Source organism: Mauremys reevesii, linkage group 1, assembly GCF_016161935.1.
Source record: "Mauremys reevesii isolate NIE-2019 linkage group 1, ASM1616193v1, whole genome shotgun sequence".
NCBI classification, from domain to species: Eukaryota; Metazoa; Chordata; order Testudines; family Geoemydidae; genus Mauremys; species Mauremys reevesii.
In genome coordinates this window covers 182248172-182268057 of record NC_052623.1, presented here as the reverse complement: position 1 = coordinate 182268057, position 19886 = coordinate 182248172, and the positions used below count along the sequence as shown (strand labels likewise).

The window sequence follows — 19886 nt, the reverse complement described above, 5'->3', positions numbered from 1 at the left end:
AGCACCCAGACAGAGTCTCTTTCTGCATCAGAGAGAGATGGGCCTGGTTGCTTAGAGACTGAGGCTAGATACCTGAGGGAAGCAGGGCTGGGGGACAGGCTGAGGAGCTAGGGAAGCTCTAGCCAGGAAAGCCCCAGGCTGCGGCCTAGCAGTGGGCCAAAGGTACTGGGGGTTGCAGAGGGCAACCCAGGGGTAGGACAAGGCAGCAGGTCCAAACCCCCTTTGCCTGTGATGAGTGGGCTGATACTGCAGTCTGCCCCAGGGTGTGGGGCTAGACCATGACTGTCAGTAGCCACTACTGAGGCAAGTGGGGATAGTAGCGTGGGGGTTCCCCTGGGAGGGGGAGACCCAGTTATAGAAAGGGGGCACCGGGTCCAGGGAGGGACGCCGGGGCCAGAGAACAGGCGGGTCACCAGCCTGCTGAGGGCGCTCCCGGGGCAGAATTGCGGGACAATCTGGGCCCAACCAGCAGGAGGCGCGGCAGGGGTGAGTATGACCCGTTTACACCTGGCCCCAAACATTGGTGAAGCCAGGCCCTGGACCCTGAATATAGCTGGAGCCTGGGCACCACAGGCCCATACAACTTGCCACCTCGCCTCAGTTCATACTAAAAGATGAAATAAAAGAACTATTAGCAGATTTTTAACTCTCTGCTGGGAAGAGGTGACAAGAAGCCAGGGAATAGAGTGGAGCTAGTGTGATAGTCCTATTTAGAATGGGATCAAAGCTTAGCTTCAGACCTCAAAGACATTCCAGACTCATTGAGTAGGAACAAAATAGGAGAACACTTGAACAGGTATGGACTTAGATAGCTCAAAGCTAGTTAAAATCGAGGTCACGCTGAACAAATCTGATTAATTTCTTCAAGGAAATGACAATGACAACTGAGCAGAGTGAAGCAGTAGACATAATCTACTTGGACTTCAAGAAGCCGTTTGCTACAGTACAGCATCAAAGACCAGTGTATAAGGTTAGTAAGGCTGATACTGCTGGCAAAATTTTCAGTGGGATCAGCAATCGGGGTGGAGGAGGAATTGTTGGAGGCTGAAAGCTAATTCAGACTTGGTTCTGAACATCTTGGCAGTGACTCTTATATTAATGGATAAATAATATGCATTTAAAAACAGGCCACAGTCAGCTCTAAAAACTTACATACTGCAAGTGTTTATCCCAGCAAAGAAGGCTGACCTTGCAGTAAGAAAGATGATCTTGCCCTTAACTGATCTTTAATAAAGAATAACAACATACATCAAGGCAAATAATGCGAAAGCTTAGTTTAATAGGCCAGGAATTTCATATTCCCGTGAACACTAAAACATATGTGTAACTTTACTCATATGTGTAATGATCAGGGCCTAAGGTTGTCCCTACATCAGTGTAACTAAGGCCTGGGTTACACTTAAAATTTTACCAGTCTAGCTATTTTGGGTAGTACGGTGATTTTGTTGTATTGATATAGTTGTACCAGTAAAAAGCTAGTGTGAGCAGGGTTATTTTGTTATAAAAATTCTGTGCCCATATAATTATAGCTTCTTTTCCCTTAAAGGAAGAGGAATATCAGCAAAAACTCATGTATACCACTGTAACTGTGTCCACACTAGATGGGGTTATACTGCTTTAACTGTAATTATGTAGTTAAAGTGGTACAACTCTTATGTATAGACAAACTCTCTCTCTACTATATTTTTTCCAGGCAGCAATGAGTTAAGGATGGATTGTCAGCATTGACTAGAACTTCCTGGCTTTTGTTGATTTCAGCCAGTCTACCAATGTTATCTAAACTTGTTTTTATTTAACTATTACAGTGCTTTGTCTTGGGGCTGTATGCGGTGGAAAACCAAGACCTTAATGATAAAATACAGGTACACTTGTCAGTGTCAGTAAATAAATAGCATGAATCTGTCTTCATTACTGACATGCATGGTGTAATACAAGAGTCCACCAGGTGGAAGAAGATATAATATCTTTTGCTGTTATCCAAGTGCTAAGTACCATGTTCAACCTTAAATTGACAAGTTGTCTTTGACCATCAAAGGAAGGTGACAGTAATTTTGGCTTAGAAATTACTTTCAGAAATTTTTGTCATCTTTATATTTGGATGTAGAGACAGTGGAGCTGGGTTGTCCTCACAAGTTCTCAGTGGAAGTGAGGCACCTAACTGACATTTGTGCCTTTGAAAACCTTCCCCTATGGTTTGCTAAAGAGGGATGTTTATCCCAATTGGAGTCATGTCCTTTTCCAGCTCAGTGATGGTAAAAACACACTGTGGTAGTTAGTTCATAGTTCAGTTTTAGATTACTGAAATAATTGAGATTATATCACCTCCTTAAAGGCTATCTGCCTTTTTTCTAAAAAATGTGTTCTCCAAACAATCAGTGCTGAATGTCTTGAACTCTGTTCTGTGTCACAAATACCAGAAGTCCCTTTTGGAGAATGCAGACTACATAGCCAGCGTGTAGCATGAGGTAAGAGGCAGGGTTTTTTTTTTTATTGTATAACACAGTTTTGAAAAGTTTCTTTATGCCATCCAAACCCCTGTATAGAATTCTTCCATTGACCTAGCTACCACCTCTCAGGGAGGTGGATTACCTATGCTGAAAGGTGAATACCTGCCATCAGAGTAGGTAGTGTCTACGTTGAAGCAATACAGTGGTGCAGTTGAGCTGCAGTAGTGTCTAAGTGTAGACATACCCCTAGTTTAGGAGGACACAGTTGTTGACCGCTCTAAGGATATGGGTGCTTCCCAGTGTAGGTGGACAGACATGCACTATTTCTGCTTGATCTAGTGCACCAAAAATAGCAGCGTGGCCATGGCAGCACAGGCCAGCTATCGGAATACATACCCAGGAGATTGGGCAGGCTTGTACTCAGGTGCTTAGGCCAAGCAGCCCATCTGGGCTGCTATGGCCACACTGCTATTTCAACCATGCTAGTTTGAGCAGAGCCTGTGTCTCTATCTGACTGTGCTGGGGAGTACCCTCCCAGCTGCTGTGTAGATGCACTATTTCTTGAGGCAGCAGATATACTGACTGCAATCCTCTTTAGTGCTGCAGAAAGAAAGACTCTGGTTAAGAAAGTCTTAATTGCCACAGCATGTTATCCACCGTTATATGCTGTTAAAACTTGAAGACTCATTCCTTTTTCTTACTTAACTTTTTGAGCATACTGCTGATTGGTTAGACAATTCAGGTGAATTTCAGGAAAATGGGTTAGATGGCAGCAGTTCTGTAACTGGGAAAGACATTTCAGATAGTCTTAACCTGTTTCTTCCAGGGTGACACCAAATAATTGGTTAATTCCAGATTCCTCGAGATGGTTATCTCTGCAAATTCTTTTTTGTTTTTGCTCCATTTGCATTTAAAACATCCATTCACCTTCTGTGTCTAGGACTGGTAGACATGTGCCACATGTCAATGCAGCAAAAGTGAAATGCATCGATCCAAAAGTTTAGATATTGTCATGAATTCCCCCGCCCCCCTCAAACCTTCTGGTGGAGGTTGAGAATTCCAGGAGATGCTCACATGTGCTGCAGTATTACACGGCTCATTGTACACTGGTAACAGAACCCATTATCAACCAATTGGAAGTCTGAGTTTTCGAGGACCATTGAACACTGAACATTCCCAGTATTTGCAATTACAGGAAGAATTCTGCTAAATAACTTTGTACTGATGACATGTGAAAGTGCACACAGTATTCATCTGTTCTCAAAATTTCCCATTGCATGGTGTAGGACTATACATCACACTGCAGTATGGACTATTTTAGGGATTGGACATATTGCTTCAACAATGTCAAAAGAGACTGAGTTTGTCTACAAAATATGACTGTACTTTCATACCTTGTTGAATTGCTTCAGTTTTGCATTTGGCACTCTAAAAAGAAGGGCGGAATGTGGGACTGATTGGCTCAGTTCTTGGAAACCTTCAACCCCATAACACACAATATTATGAGCTAATTCTGCTTTGTATACCAGTGTAAATTGGTAGTAAATACAAAGAATTGAATGCACTTAATCTAGATACACACCAATGTAGATGAGAGCAGAATTTAGCATCCTCTGCTCTTCCTTTTTTCAGAATGTCAAATATATGTATATTACAAATATGGAGCAATTCACAGCTCTGCCTACACAGTATGCTAATGTACATTTGTTTTATGAGGTTAATGGAGCATTGCTGTACGTCACTTCCTGAGTAACTAGATAGTGAATCCCTTACTAACACAGGTGACCCAGTTTATTTCCACCAGTGCTCCTACTTGAAATCCTGGGAGTATCTGTTCACCAATGGGACTAAAGGGCTCAGTCTGCCTCTAAATGTCTTATGCTGAAGCCCAGCATCAGTCAGACTTCCCAGCCATGTGAAAAGAAAAACAGGAAAATAAAAGGAAATGGAGACTTTCACCCATAGGTGCTGGAACTAGGGTTGCTGGGTGTGTTGCCTCACTCTCTGGCTTGAAGTGGTTTCCATCATATACAAGGTTTACAGTTTGGTTCAATCTCTCTCAGCACCCCCGCTATACAAACTATTCCAGTACCCTTGCTTTCACCTCTAGCACTGGCCCAAACAGGTCAGTGCGTAAGTTAGTAGTATTTGATAACAATTATCTCACTAATCTGAGAAGGACTGGTGGTATCACTCTAGTTTCTAGATGACATATGCATATATCCATCACAACCTGGCTATCCTTGTTAGCATCTACAGTGAGGTAAAAAATGAGTAGGTATAGAAACTTGGTTATCACACTTAAATATGACCCCTGCAGGTTAGCGTTTGAAGTACTTTGATAAGATAGCGAAGGAAAATCTCTGCTCCAAGCATTGTAGCTCTTCTGTGCACAGCCAGAGGATTTCTATATTCAGAACTGCAAATCTGTTATCTTTAGGGAATGCTAAACTGACTTACAACATTTAAAGAAGAGGGATGTGCGGTAGCTGACATTTAAATAATTGAGATCATCCAATAGCTGGAGAAAAGTACTCCTAAAATTCTATTTCAACACAAGTGAAAATGCAGAAAAGCTAGTGTAAACCACACCTCCAAGGAGAAGATAAACCCATATAAGATGATTTATTGTGACAAGGTAACAGAGTGAAAGGACAAATCTCTGTCTGCTTTACATGGGGTGTCTGGTACCCAGATTTTGGAAGTCCATGAATGCTTGCAGGAGTGCTTACAACAGTTCGTTGTATAAACCATTCCACAGCCCCATCTCTACAATGAACTTGAGCCATTGTTATCCTAGGAGGGATGGATTGGCAGAATGAGAAGCTTGACTAGCTAGGCAGAGGAAAAATGTAGTTCTTTATATGCCTGGATTGAAGAGAAGCCATTTATATTCTGATCACAGAATAGAAATGAACATGATTAAAGTTAGAATGTCTAGAAATAAGGATTTGAAATTCCACTGGGAAAAGCCTGAGGAAATGTAAAATGGGAATCTGTCATTCTAATAAGAAATATTCCATTAGTAAAGAAATAAATATTACATTTAGATGTGTTCTATATTCTAATTATTAGAATACTTGAAAATAGCATCTATTAAAGAAACGTAGCATGTTGTTGTTGTTGGGTTTTTTTTATTTTACTTTTCAACTCTGATGCCTCAGAAGCATCTGTCAATAAAATTGCAATAAAATTTGCCAGGGAGAGAAGAAGGGCTCTGAAAAGGAAGTTAAACATGACCATAATGTTGTCTATTTTCACATGAATGTTAATATTAATTCATTCTTTCAGCTCTTAAGTGCATGCAGCTGGAGGGAAAGTGAAGGACTATTTTAAAATAATGGATAATATTTGTGAGGCTTCAGAGGTGAAGTAAGTGACAAACCTTAAATGATTATTTACTTGCCTTGGAAAGTTATTTCATATGATTGTTCTATGGATGTGAGAGGTTTATTATTAGAGACACACTAAATTGAGAACAAATAAATTCAGGAGTGCCTGACACATCTGTATTGTACTTGTAATTTTGTACCACTTTAAAAAATTCAGGCAGGCTTCTGCTGGTCCTTTCTCTACAGTTCTCAGTTATAACACGAGAGAGGTGGAGAGATGGATTCTCTTAGAAACATGAACATGTGAAAATTCTCTCTGGCAATAATGTATTCAGCACATCTGTTTTAATTCATCTGCAGCTTATGCTGCTTTCAAATATTTTCTATTTAATGGTGTAAATTTCAATTTCTCTTATCAGAGTACAAAGTAAAAAATGGCCATGAGCCCCACCCCAAGGCATTTCTCAGCTTTCATTTGCCATTGCTATTCATGGGGAGAGAATTTTGTCCCTTGTACAACTACTATTGATGCTGTGTCCGGTTTTGTTAAAACAGTAAAATATTGCATTGGGCTATAGTACCACTGCAGTTAAAGGTTTGTCTGTCTTACAGTGTAACTAGGCCATTTCTGAATGGTTCATAATGGTCTCCAGACTAACACTTGCTATATGTGGTCTGCTTTCAACCTGCATGCTGGTGGGGAAGTTGCTTACCTTTAGAATCACATGCTGAAATCCATGTCCACTTGTGTGTTTTTGGAAAACAGCCATTGTATATTGAAAGCATAATACTGTCAAACACATCCAGGATACTGAAATTAAAACCTAGGTATAATACTGGCTAAACACACACAACTTATATATCAACCTCACAGGCAGCGGTGATCTAGAGGGATGAACTCATAGACAGGCCACCAGAACACCATCACCAGCTCACAACGGGTATGCAGGGCCATCCCTAGCTATTTTGGTGCCCTACGCAGCCCTCCCCCCACAGGGGGGAAGTTTGGGGTCCCAGGCCTCCATGGGGGTGCTGTGTGGGGCCCCACCCCAGGGTATGTGGGGGTGGGGGTTGCCCCAGGCCTCTGTGGGAGATGGGGGGGAGGGAGGCTGGTCACTTCCTGCAGGAAGTGGAGTGACCCGACCCCAGCCTGCTCTGCTCCCCTGACTCCCAGGCTTGGGGGGAGGGGGGAAACACCCCCCAGCATTCACCAGTGGTGCGGCTGGGGGGCAGGGGAGTGGAGCAGGCTGGGGCCGGGTCGCTCGACTTACTGGTGAGTGCAGGCCTGACCGCTTCTGGAGTCCTCAGGGGAGTTGGGGGCGGGGTGGGAAGAGGTGGGGCTGGGGCGGGGGCCCTGGGGAAGAGCCGGAGCAGGGGCTGGAGCAGCTGCGTACTTTGCGTATGGGTAAGGACAGCCCTGTGGGTATATCTATACTTTGAGCTGTGGATTTAAGTCCCTGCTTATTGAGATATACCTATGCTAGCTCTGAGCAAGACCACATGCTAAAAATTGAGTGTAGCCTCAGCAGCAGGAGGGGATAGCCACTCCGACTACCTAGTTGTCCAAGATGCTAGGCCCATATTTGAGGTAACAAGCTCCTTCCACCACTCTCACTGCCGCAGCTACATTCTGTTTTTAGCATGCTAGCTCAATCAGTGCTAGCATGGGTATGGCTCCTTGAGCTGGGAATTATACCGTGTGTGTCCAGTTAACCTGTCTGTGCCTCATTTACCCTTTTTAAAATAGGGCTTATACCCATCTCTGTAAAGTACTTTGCAATCTGTGGACAAAGTGGCAAGTGTTGTTAATATTTTAGTGTGAACACTGGATATTTTCACTTGTGTTCCTGGCATATCCAGATTCCAAGGAGGACTTTTGGGATAAATTGGCAATTTACCAATTTATAGATGCTCAGCTGAATTTCAATTTACAGATCAGGATGAGCAAAAGGAGGCTAAAGACACTCAGGGCTTGTCTACGTGTGATATTAGTGCGCTGCAAGCTAGGGTGTGAAGTTGTGTTGCAAGCCCACGGTAGTAAAATCCCATGTAGATACTGCTACAAGCGCAGTAAGTGCTATGGAACTTCTAGTGCATGGTAGCAGAGTTCACACAATTAGTTAATACACCGTAGATTCACACCCCAACTTGCCATGTATTAACTTGCCATATAGAGAAGCCCTTAGGAACTATGGACAAGTGTCTAGAGCACTAGACTGTGACTGAGGCCTGGGTTCAAATTCTGACCCTACCACAGACTGTGGGCAAGTCATTTTCTCTGTGCATCAGTTTCCCCAACTATTAAATGGGGATCATGATACTGACCTCCTTGTAAAAACACTTTTGGCTAAAAAAATGGAATATAAAATCTAGGTATTGTTATACAGAGTTCAGTCTGAAATTACACACTGTAAATCATTATTCCTGCTTCAGAAATTGAGATAAAATTTAGACATGGGGTTGGGGGAGGGAATAGCTACTTTCAAAAGCCCATCTTTCTGGAAGCACTGTACATAGTTCCCAAGATAGCAGACATATTTGGTATGATATTTAAATAGATACTATACTACATCTAGTACACCCTAATGTGGAGGTATAATTTTTAAGCTTAATATATAAAATTCAGTGTATTGAGTAAAGTTGTATGGTATAAAATATTAGAGGAAAAAATGTTATTTTCTGGGTACAGTATGCCTGGTTCATATTAATACAAATGTATAACTGCAGGGTTTTTTTAAGCTGCCACATTGGCAATATAATTAGAAATCTTTATCAAAATTAGTGCTAAGGATTATATTGTGACCAGAAATTAGCCCATTGCTGTGATTAACTATGGTGCTTTCTAATTAAAAAAGTAAATTAGGCTGAAAATAGTAGTGCTATGAAGTGTATGCTTGTGCTGTTTGATAACATTTTTAATCTTAATGGAACTGAAAGAATAAAATGATGATCATTGACTGTTAAACACTGATCTTAGTATAAAAAACGTCAGAGGAAAAGAACGGTTTGCTGTCTAAGATAGGAACATAGATATCTAACTGAAAAGCAAGTTTCTAGTATTTTAGTGAAATTACACCCAGATCTTGTACTGGCCAAAATACAGACACACCAGTGTATAGCAACACAATGATAAACAAGTAAGCAAGCTAATATCCTTTACTGGACCAACTTCTATTACCTCACTCTCCTTGTCTCTCTAATATCCTAGGACCAACACAGCCATAACACTGCATACAAAGTAAGCAAGTGGTAGTTCTACTCCTTCTCTTACTCACTACCAACCACCTGAGATGTATATACTAATAATTAATATTTCTGTATTTTCTCCTATTTAAGCAGCCAAAAGCACTTAACAAATGTTAATGAATGGGGCTCAATCTAAACCCCATTAAAATGAATGGAAAGACCTTAACGATCATGCCCTTGATTAGCACAACACACCTGTGAGTTGTTAACTGTTGTTCCAATGTCCCCAAAGGCCACACATGGTAGAGCAGTCTGGATTGTAGTGAGGTGGAGCTGCTGATTTCCAAGATGGCACTTGTTTCTTTAGCTCACACTGTTCTATTTCTAAGGGCTTGTCTACACTTAAAGTGGTACAGCTGCATTGCTGTAGAGCTTCAGTGTAGACGCTACCTACACTGATAGGAGTGGTTCTCCCATCTGTATTGGTAATCTAGCTCCTTGAGAGGCAGCAGCTAGGCTGCCAGAAGAATTTGACCTAAGTTCCTGTGTAGACAGCACTAGGTTGATGAAAGAATTCTGATTTTTCACACCCCTGAGTGATCTAATTATGCCAAACTAACTTTCTAGCATAGATCAGGCCTAAGGGTTCATGAGTAACTATCTTTCAATTTAATGGACACTGCTTTCCTGTGGCCACACCCACTCCACACAAATCACACCTTAAATTACATGCCAGATTGCAATCTTGGGGTGAAGGAATGGTGAAGATGTATGTAGAAAGTTGTGCTGGATACGGACTGTGCTGTCTCCTTGCTGTGTGTGTGTGCGCCCTTTGTACGTGCACCATGCAAGCTGGTCTGGGACTGGCTCCCAAGAATCTTTTATTAGCATGGTCAGAAAGAGATATCTAGTACTGATTAATATTTTAATGGTTGATGTATGCCTCTTTCAGGATATGTACTCTCTAGGGAGAAGTGGTGGAAGCGAAAAGAAGAGAACAGCTCAAATGAGGGTTCCTGGAAGTACAATGGCTTCTGGATAAAATGGAGAGCAGCAATATTTGCTGCATCTGTAGCAAAGGTACAGAAAATGCCCCCATGTTGCTCTCATCCCAGTGCTGTCTGGTGCAAAGGGGAGTAGGACCATGTCTATAACTCTTCCCTTCCTGGATGTGCCCCTTTGGGCAGTCCCTATCTGGCACCTATTCCCTTTGCTCTCCAGAGATACATACAGCCAAAATATGTTGTCATGTGTGTGAAAGAGAGATGTTCCTTCCCCCTCTTGTTTTCCCCTGCCCCCAAAATAATGCAGAGGCATTTACAAGTTAGATCTGTATCGATAGTCCTATTTCATAGCCTTCTGCTGGCACAGAGACTGCAGGGTGTGGCACAGAGCTGGAAAGTTGAGTGAACAGAAAACTGAGCATTCGAAGATCTGGGTCTACTGTGTTCTTAGTCACAGTTTTACCCTTGTTAAATTTTCGGATATATGGAAACATATATATTCCATCCTATATATTTATTTATATATGGAGATGATTCCATAGAAAGAAATAGGGCCAGATCCTGTACTGGATGAAAGACGAGGAAGTGAGTATAGATGGTGTGACAGTCACTGTAATGGAATGCTAAACTTTATTATATTCACTCACTATGTGGTGCTGTGTGTAACATGCTTTATTTAAACCAACCTCAGCCATACCTGGCAGAACATTAAAGTATCTTTTGATGACCACAGCTGGTGTGTACCTTGCTGGTGTGTACCCATGGAAGCTCTGTAGCCAGCTCATATCTCATAGACCGACATGACAATCCCTGGGTAGGTTGCCCCTGCTAAGATCCTTTTTCAGCACGCCAACCCCAAGGATTCTAGGAATCCTTTCAAGTGGCAGGCCCAAACCTCTACTCTTCTTTGGGGGAGGATCTCACAACCACTGTCCAACTGGATCTCTAGGTTACGTCTTCCTGATTGCCAGTTGTAGTCTTTAGCAGACCCAATAGGCGTGGCACCAGCACCTGGGACAACATATGTGCAATGAGATAGAAACAGCCTCTTCAAAACAAAGCATGTTTTATTTTGTCAAAGAGCACACCTCATTTAAAGAAGTGGATTTTAAACAAGAAACCTGTTCACACTATTACCTAAGCTCAACCTCTCTATCCACAGCTCAGACAGGCTTGGCTTTTTTCCCCATCTCTGAGTTGGGGTACACTGCTTGCAGCTTGCACCCTCTGGTCTACATTTAAAATATAGGCTGACATAGCTACATCACTCAGGGGTGTGAAAAATCCACACTCCTGTGCATTGCAGCTATTCTAACCTAAACCCGTGAACAGATGCAGCTATTTTGACAGAGGAATACTTCCACTGACCTAACATGGAGAGGTGAGGTTCCTATAATGATGGGAAAACCCCCTTTGAAACTGTAGGCTGTTAACCATGTTAACCATGGGGTTATATCAGTGTAGGGTAGAGATGGCTTAAATTACCTCGCATGTTGGCTTTTTCACTCACACCCCCAGGACCAGTTTTTCCCCCATAACAACCTTCTCCCCTTCCCTTTGCTAGTGTCTCTGAGATTTTATGTTAACTTTGATCCCAGTCTTAGCCTTGAGAAGAGCAAAACATCTTAGCCTGGAAGGAGACTCCCCCCAATTGATAACCCAGTGATTTATCTTATCTCCTTTGAAACTGGATACCTGAGATGCTTTCATTGAACCCTTTCATGGATTCTTTAACAACCCCTTTACAGCCTCCTTTTGACTTAGCTCTATACATACAGGCAGACAACAGTACAAAATTTGTCACAGATGGAGATGTGTCTGTTTTAGTGATGTGACCTCTGCTCTCTCTACACAGGCCACATAGGAAAAAAATCTGCTAGTTGGGTTCTATATGAGTTAATTCATATATTATATTTGCTTACTAGTGTTTTCTTTTTTTCCAGCCCATCGTCTCCTCATTTCCTTTGCCCCGTTCCTGCCCTCAGTAACCAGCCAGGCACAATGCAGATGCTCATTGGGGTGGTGGGAGGACTCCAATAGCTGGAATCCTTACCCAGATCACCCAGACCCTGCGTGCTGCCAGGTGGGAAGCTTGCACAGACCTGACCTTCATGACTTTCATGTGATATGCAAAACTAGATCCAGTTCTTACAGAGCTGGACTGAACTGATTCAACTGCCCGAGGAGCCTCCATACCTATGGAGGAGAAGGCTGGATTTGCAACTCACTGTGATGGGTTTAATTTTTGATAGTAGTTGTCTGTTATCCAAATATTTTAGTTACATATGAAGAGTTTATTGTTTCTTCTCATAGATGGATTTCAAGTACATGAACTGGATCTGAATTTTGACTAATCAGATGTATCTGGGTCCAGGTTTTGGTATTGCCTGTTGTACTATAAAGAAATTCATTGTCCTCTTCTCCTTGAAGTTCTCTCATTAACCTAACTCGACATCTCCCACGTATGATTTAGAAAGGGCACTCCAATGTTAAAACAAACAGGAAGGAATACAGTGATTGGAATTCATTATGTAAGAATGATTTCAGTAAGTTTATAATTTACATATTCAGCTGACTTCCCAGTACAGAATAACTTTCTGAGAACAGTTGTTTGTGAATCTGTTTGCTGTAGGAGAGTGGAAATCAGACACACTGTACTGCGCAATGGGTTTTTGATAGTCAAAGTACAAAAAGCCCTTATGGTTAAACCTTCCCTAATTAATGAAAATTTGTTCAGTGAACAAATACAGATATGTATTTACCAGTTACGGCAACAGTTGAAAAATTGGGAAAATATGTTCACAGCTGGGATGATACCACCAACTAGATTTGCACTAATTTGTAACATAGAACTTATTTAATTTTGCATCTCTTATTTGCACGTAGTCCATGATCAGATTGAGATGCTTTTGTTATTCAAAGTAATTATTGGTCTGTAGACTATTCATGAGCAGAGTATTCAACATGCAAGCTGTATTGGTTAATTTTTGATTGATATGCTGTTTGTCTTCATATGTTTCTGTTCCTTTATTGGAGGAGTATCTCTTAGGTGTAATCTAAATACATTTGTTATACCAGTGTAACTATGTTGGCTAGGGTTGTTATAAAATTTTTTTTAACACCAGTCTAGTGATACTGGTATAAGGCTTTAGGGTGGATTCAGGTTTCTTGTACATGCATAATTTATTTTCCTGTACATGAATAGCTATACTGTATAACTGCGTCTGCTCTAGAGATTAGTACTGGTTAAACTATACTGGTATAATCAAAGAGGTACAACTTTTCTGTGTAGACAAGGTCTTGGAATCAGGTTTCTGGTATGAATACTCAGGCCTGCTCCACACTAGAAAAATAGGTTGGTATAACTACATCACTCAGGGGTGTGAAAAATCCACACCCAGGACCAATGCAGTTAAACTAACCTAACTCCCGGTGCAGACAGTGCTAGATTGACAGGAAAACATTCCCATTGACTTAGCTACCTCCTTTCGGGAAGGCGGAGTACCTATGCCTAAGGGAGAAGCCCTCCCGTCAGCATAGGTAGTGACTTTACTGAAGCACTACAACAGCACAGGTGCAGCTGTGGCACTGCAGCATTTTAATTGTAGACAAGCCCTCACATGTACAAATATAGGCACTGATTCAAGAAAGATCACTATTCTGGATGGCAGGTAAGTATGTGCTTTCCTGAACTGGGACCTGAAAAATCACTTTCCATAAATACCCACTTAAAATTTGCTGATTATGAATGGTCTTGCTGGCAAACTCGTGCTCTAGAATAATCACCAGAAGCAAACACAAAGGGTATAAATACAGCCAGAATAAATCTGTTTGACAAGTATATCCCGACTTTTTTTTTTGCATTGTTTGCCCAGTTCTATTAAAGATGTCGAAATATTACTGAGGCTTTCAGAGAGGTGATGGATTATTTTACTACTTTGTTTAGTAAATTGATGCATTTTATATCATGCGAGGAATAAACAGGGACTTTACAGCATTGTCCTAATAAATAATGAGGATAACCATTAACCAGGGAAACCAAATTAATCTATTTGTATATGTAATTAAGGCTGTGACAGAGCCATTGAATGTGAGGTAAACCAATATTTTCTTTGGAAATTTCTTGGCTTTCTAAGACAGCTGTAATTTTCATGAAAGTGGGGAAATTAAAATTATTTGTATTTATCCAAATGTCTGTTGCTAAAGTATGTTTCCATTTTTTCAGACACATAGGATAAAATTAGTCAGTATATAATTGACTTAAAAGATAGTTGATGTTGCTTATGGTAGTGTAGTTTGGACTTGCCTGATAGTATATATAATGATTTAAGAAGGCAATAGGGGAAATTATGTTGTTGTCTGAAAAAAACAAATAACGAACAATGAGGACTTGTGTGTATGGGTTGCATGTAATTCCTGAAGGCCCATTAACCAATGTTGGCTGTATAATATTTAGGCAATTATAAGAACTACAGCAGAAATAAAAAAAGCTGAGTCAGTTCTTTGCTACAGTTCTACAATGGCTTTGCACTAAAAAGGAAGAGCCAGATTCAGCCACACTCATGGGCGCCAACTTATATGGGCTCGTGGGGCTAAAGCCCCAGTAATATTCACAATCAGGGGCTCTGCTCCACCAATATTTGGAGCTAGGTTTCTCCCCTGCTTGGAGCGCAGGGGAATCAGAGGGCTCTGCGCTGCCTGCAACCGCGGGGAGCCCAGAGCCTTTTAAATCCCAGCTGCAGCAGGGAATCAGAGGGCTCTGCGCTGCCCGCTGCGGCGGGGAGCCCAGAGCCCTTTAAATCTCAGCCGTGCTGGGAATCAGAGGGCTCTGGGCTGCTTGCAACCGCGGGGAGCCCAGAGCCCTTTAAATCCCAGCTGTGGCCGGGAGTCAGAGGGCTCTGCGCTGCCGGCAGCCGCGGGGAGCCCAGAGCTTTTTAAATCCCAGCCGCGGCCAGGAGTCAGAGCGCTCTGGGCTGCCTGCAACTGCAGGGAGCCCAGAGCCCTTTGAATCCCAGCCCCTGGCCGCTGCTTGCCCCCTCCCCAGACCCCTGTCTCAACTGCCCCCCAGGACCCCCACCCCCTATCTAAGCACCACTGGTCCTTGTCCCCCGATTACCCCCTCCCGCGACCCCTGCCCCGAACTGCCCCTTGGCACCCCAGCCCCTATCTAAGCCTCCCTTCTCCTTGTCCCCAACTGCCCTCTCCTGAGACCCCACCCAACTTCCCCCAGGGCCCCACCCCTCCCTGGCCCCGGATAAACCGCCTGGACGCCCATGCCTATCCAATTGCTGCCTGGCCCCTGACTGCCCCTCCGAACCTCTGCCCCATCAACCCCCCCCTGCGCCCGGTCCCTTGACTGCCCCCCGGACCCCCCGACCCCGTCTCCAACCCCCAAACCGCTTACTGTGCCACTCAGACCAGCATGTCTGGCTCCTGCAGCTCCAGACAGTTGCTGCCATGCTCCCCCATGGAGCCCACAGCCCTCTCCCACCCCCAGCACCTGCCTTCCAGATTTGAACACCTCAAAATTCAGGAGTGCTCAAGCTCAGTTTGGGCAGCTTTTACTTCATTTCTCCCAAATCAGTTTCCCCCGCAAGGTGCCAACTGAAGGTGTTGGAGAACAGAGAGATCGGGTGGCCTCCTAATGCCTGGAAAAGAGACAAAGGCCGGAGGAGGGAGTGTCAGTGCCTGTGCGGACTTCTGGGAAGTGCATGGTGTGGAAGGGGATGCTGTGATGCTTTGGAACAACTCCATACAAAGCCAGTCAGGACTCTGGGGGAGCCTCCTCTCTTGGAGCATACTGTCTCCAGGGCAAGAAGCTTACACCTTCCTGGGTCTGACCTTGGAGCATTCAGCTTGCCCTTCCACATCATGCACTTTCCACAGCGAGTCTGCCCAGGCGGGTCCTGGGGCAACCAGAGGTCCCTGCTCCCCAACTCCGCAGTCAGATGTGACTCTCAGCCAGACTGTAAAACAGAAGGTTTATTAGATGACGGGAACACAGTTTAAACAGAGCTTGTTGGTACAGAAAACAGAACCCCTCTGTCAGGTCCATCTTTGGGGGTGGGGAGCCCAGAACCAAGTTCTGGGTCTCTCCCCATTTCCCCAGCCAGCTCCAAACTGACACTCCCTCCTCTGGTCTCTGTGTCTCTTTCGGACAAGGAGGCCACCTGATCTCTTTGTCCACAACACCTTCAGTTGGCATCTTGCAGGGGAAACTGAGGCACCCACACAGTATTCAGAGAAAATATTAAGAACATTCCCACTTCATCACAACAGGCGCAACAAAATATAATACTGTATATTGTATTATATATAATACAATATACAGTATTATAATACTGTATATGCTGCTTCTGACTTTCCACTTTTAATTGACCCTTGTAATCTTGTGGCACTGACGCGTTGTAGCTTCATTTTATATCGGCTTACAGGGCGGGAGCGGGGGGGCCCCACCATTTTGGGCCCCACCAAAAATTATACAAACCTGCCGCCTATGGCCACACTTACTCATGTTGAGTAATCTTACTCTGCCAAAAGTTTCTTGACTTCAGTATCATTAATCATGGATCAAGGTGCTACTACACCATAAGTGTGGCAGACTTTGTGTCCAAATTAAGCTTGCACATGCGCACACAAACTGGCGGCAAGATTTCTGAGCACAGCTCAAAATTGACTTCAGTGAAGAGTTCTGCTTAAAAGCTGATGTTACCATATGACCCTGTGCTATTTCTTATTGGCAGCACAATCTACAATATCTATAGAACCCTGTTTCTTTGTAAACATCAAGTTATCTGAAAAGATTAAAAGCCAGTGTAGAAATATGTGCCTCATTACTAATTTGTGCTAGTTTTTCTTATTAACTCATGAACTGCATATTAAAATTTAATGGATCTCTGAGTTTATAAAATTAGAAAGGAAGCCATTGGGAATCAAGCCCATCATAATTTAAAAACTAATTATATTACACCCAGCAATGGAGGCTGAGTGAAATTTTGTAACACACTGCATCATGAAATTCCCAACAGATATACAGCTAAGAATTATACCTACACCCCACGAGACCTAGTAATTTAGACCCAGACCTTTAAACTCAGGTGCCTAAATACCTTTGAGGATATGGACTATAGCATTCAGGATAGAAGTGTATGGACCTAATTCAGAATCAAGTGAAGTCATTGAGATTCTTTGTATTGACTTTAGTAGTCATTCCATCTGATCTCATATGGGAACTTAAATAGAGCTGGTAAAAAAAATTCAAACACAATTTTGTTTTTAAATAGAGCAAACAAAAAAAATCAAGCAAAACTGATGATGCCTGTTAAAAAGTAATTTTTTTGGTGAAAATCTAATTAGACAATTTGATACAAGTATCATCAAAATGATCATCAAACTTTTCATTTACCAAAATCCCAGTTTTCAAAAATGAAAAGAAAATGGGTCCATTTCCAATCTTACAAAATGAGGATAGATTTGCTATTTCAATTTTTTTCTTTTGTCCATCTGTAGATTCCAGCAATCTCTTTAGGTAAGGGACTGCAGCTGATCACAGATTGGACAAAGATAGTGGCTTGGAAAGTAATTATCAGTTATATAACTTGTTAAATTATGGAAAATGTGAATGTTTCAGCAAAATGCCTGAATTTTTTCAGCTGGAGAAATACCAAAGCTCAACCAATCTTACTACGGCTAAGCAAAATGTTTAGTCTCATAGTTCTACAATGTGCACTGAGGCTGAAGTCTGTCTACTCAGTGTAATCTGTGGTTTAGGGATCCCCACTAGTAACTAGTATATTGTTAGGGGTCAAATGCAGAGGAGAGAAGTGGCGGTACTCATCCAAACTCTGCCCACAAAATAAGCTCCACCCAAGGGTATTGTCAAACTGAGATCCCATTCACTGCAGGTTGTGAAAACATTCAAAATATGATGGTGTATGCCACTTGGCTCCATTGGGATCCTTTATCTTGGGGGCTGAACATGCCCATGGGCTCCGCTAGTCCCTTAGGGATGTATCTTGACTGGTGTGTGTTTGGCAGGGAGGGGGAAGTGCTAGTATCTCCCAATGGCACCCACCTGTGGCACCAAAATGAGATGTAACTCTTAGGCCTTGGCTACACTTGCAAATTTGCAGCGCTGCAGCAGGGTGTGAAAACACACCCTCTCCAGTGCTGCAAATTGCGGCGCTGCAAAGCGCCAGTGTGGTCAAAGCCCCAGCGCTGGGAGCACGGCTCCCAGCGCTGTACGTTATTCCCCACAGGGAGGTGGCGTACGGACAGCGCTGGGAGAGCTCTCTCCCAGCGCTGGCGCTTTGACTACACTTAGCGCTTCAAAGCGCTGCTGCAGCAGCGCTTTGAAGTGCAAGTGTAGCCAAAGCCTATAGTAAATTTGTGCATATCTGTGGCCTTCCTTTTCTTTTACGTGAGACAAGAGTGGTAATGTTGAGGTTTAAATGTTCATCACTGAGCATCTGAGTTAACACTTCAGTGAGATGAATGTGGCTGTTCACACATCTCAGCTCTATAGTTCCAGACTCCCTGCAGTTCCTTTCTGGATCATGTATACCCTGCTCACATTTTTGAGGTTCTTTTCACAATCATAATTGTGAGAGAGACTTTAAAAAAGAAAGTGAAAGCTGAGATGCTGTAGAACAAGATAATAGCTTCAGAGAGCGCCAGAATGCTATAGGGTGCATAACATTTTCAAACCCTCATTACTGTCCTAACTCAACCGAAAAGCCTTTTGGAGAACACATTCAATATAGTCTGCAAAAACAAAAGTAGACTGCCAGCAATGTATACACCAAGAACCTGATTCTGCTACCCTTACTCATTTTGAATTCACCTTACAAAGTGAGTAGTCTCATGTACTTCAATGGGGTGTCATACTTGAGGAATAAAGTACTATTCAGTCTGAGTAAGGGCATGAGAATATAGCTTCTAGTCTCTATGTCGTGACATTTCAGAATAGTGTCATAATATTTTTAGAAATTAGGACACCTTTGTCTCTGCAAACACAATTTCCTCTGATGCAGGCAGGAAAGCCTCTCTCAGTTCTCTGACCTTAACACATTTATAATTTTTGTGAGGCTGAATCTTTCACACCTCAGTGTATCAAGCATTTTGCCAAATTAACCTTTATATCCAATTTCAAACTATAACCTAAAAAAAAAAAAGCTAAGTAAATGACATCATCTAGGAATATTCAGCCAACCTTTGTCCTAATATATCCATCAACAGAGATGATATCTACATTTAAAATCCTTATCACTGCTAATCATCAAATTCACTGGATAAACATGATTCGAATTAACTGCTGCCTGCTGGCTCAAAAACAATTTGGATGTTCATTAATTACACAGGAAACAGTTTTAGTTGTCCACTTGAATTTACAAAACAAACAAACTCCTTTGTCTTTAAAGATCCAAGAGACTCCTGTCTTGTGATGCTTATTTACTTTTTTCAGGAAAGTGTAATTAAAAACAACAGCCCCCCTTCCCAAATTGTGAATTGGAGTTAACTATTACACTTTCAAACTAACAGCACTGGTGCAGAGTTCACTGCCCCTTGGGTCATAAGAACATTTTGTCAGTCTGATTCCTTATGGATTGACACCACTGAGTTTCCAGGAAGTGAAAGTCAATTAGAATCAGTAGCATCAGAGTCAGAGGGCCTGTGTGTGCAACAGACCTGCCCCGCTCCAAGCATCCCAAAAATAAATAAATGCAAAGCATTTGTACACTGATGGAGCAATGCAATGTTTTTTCGTTATGATTATAATAATAATGAAAAGCTACTTTGTGTAGTTCTTGAATCTTAATAACCACATCAATCTCCCATATATGCATCTCATTTTATTAACATCATTCAGGCTGCATTGATTGCAATTTGCAGGACATGTTTCTGTTGATTTTTGTCAC

General features: G+C 42.4%; 1 long non-coding RNA gene across 3 annotated transcripts; it reads left to right on the top strand.

The window, feature by feature from the left end:
- The first annotated feature begins 305 nt into the window (after nt 1-305).
- LOC120384415 lies at nt 306-14127 on the top strand. Of its 3 annotated transcripts, XR_005588876.1 has the most exons (6): nt 306-486; nt 869-970; nt 2377-2465; nt 5739-5819; nt 9918-10045; nt 11913-14127. It is a non-coding gene; the product is annotated as an uncharacterized LOC120384415 (long non-coding RNA). The 3 variants fall into 3 exon arrangements; XR_005588875.1 differs by lacking the exon at nt 2377-2465; XR_005588874.1 differs by lacking the exons at nt 2377-2465; nt 5739-5819.
- The last annotated feature ends 5759 nt before the right edge of the window (nt 14128-19886 follow it).